Raw genomic sequence first — 1,444 nt, 5'->3', positions numbered from 1 at the left:
TTTGTTGAATAATTTGTTTTATGTTTATCGATTCCAACTGCTAGCACAGTTTGTGTTCTCCAAACAACGCGAAATTATAGAAGAAAATTGGGTGTAAAAAAAGAAAGGTATTATTTTTTTTCTGGCGCTTTTAACAGCGAAGACAAAGTTTGTTTTGGAAGCAAAGGAAATAAATTCATGGCGAACAAATGAATCGAATTTTCACTGAAGTTAAAATATTCAAAGTCTGTCTCCTTTAGACTTCGATTGGCGTTCGTTTACCTAGACTTTGAATTACAATAAAAGTTTGTGCTAGCCATGTTCACGAAATTATTAACACCGTTGTCTATTATTCGTTCTTGGCGGAACCGATCATTAACACGAAAAGCGAATGTAAAAATCCAGATCTTTTACAATGGATCTGATAAATACGACTGAGAGAATACATACTATTTATTTTGCGAATTGCGGTTTTCACTTCAACGAAGCGTTAACGAAAGGTTAACTTATGAATGCCATATTACAAAGCCTGAAGCAAATCCTCTCGTAAATTAATAATTCGTCAGCTATTGTTTTTGTCAAACATGACCAACAAAGGAATACAAACTCGGTGAACAGAATGAAAGCCACGCATAATGGTTGAAACACGGACCTGCTCACGTCCGGAAATTACACACACAACATCAATACCGAACACAATGTAAATGGCCGAGTAATTTGAAAAAAATTCAAAGCAGGTGTCCTTAGTAGAGATAGAGGGCAAATCCGGCGGGTTTTAAATCAACTTACGATCAGCTGGTCTGGTCATTTTCGTCCTTAGTTGGTTTATTTACTAAGTTAATGGTCTTCAAATGGCTTATTTTTTCGCATTAAGGACATTTGAACTTCAAAGTAATGACTTGTGCGAGAAAAAGCATCTTTCGTCGGTGCTTTGATGTGGAAATTCGAGCCCAAAACGTTTGACTTGAAAGTAATGCAACAAATATCACTGACTTGCCAAGTTTTTACCTGCAAGATATTAGCGAACACCTATTGTTTCTTAAACTTCTGCCTTGTTTTGTTTATACTTTCATTAACCATTTTGTCTTCACAAGTAAGTAAACTGGCAAAAATAAGTAAACCAGATAATTTTCAAAACCCGTACTGTGACAAAACCATGCTATGCATAACACTATACAAAAAAAGGTCTTGCATCATCATCGAAAACGTGAGCTCGAGGATTAGGTGAATATCACCTTTAATACTTTGCGTATTAAAACGGCAGCATTAATTTCTGGAGATGTATTTTTTCACAATTCTCCAGGAGTTTCCCTCGTCAAAATAAATGAGAAAATGATAAACAATGTTTTGGTGAACGCTAACAAAGTCTTTGTAAGTTTAAAACTGAATTCATAATGTTAAAAAGTGCTAAATTTGATTGCGTTGAAAATCCGATTCTCTGCAACCAAATAGAAAGAAAAATTTA

The sequence above is a fragment of the Montipora capricornis genome, chromosome 11 (genome assembly GCF_036669925.1).
Source record: "Montipora capricornis isolate CH-2021 chromosome 11, ASM3666992v2, whole genome shotgun sequence".
Taxonomy (NCBI): Eukaryota; Metazoa; Cnidaria; class Anthozoa; order Scleractinia; family Acroporidae; genus Montipora; species Montipora capricornis.
This window is presented reverse-complemented; position numbering follows the sequence as displayed.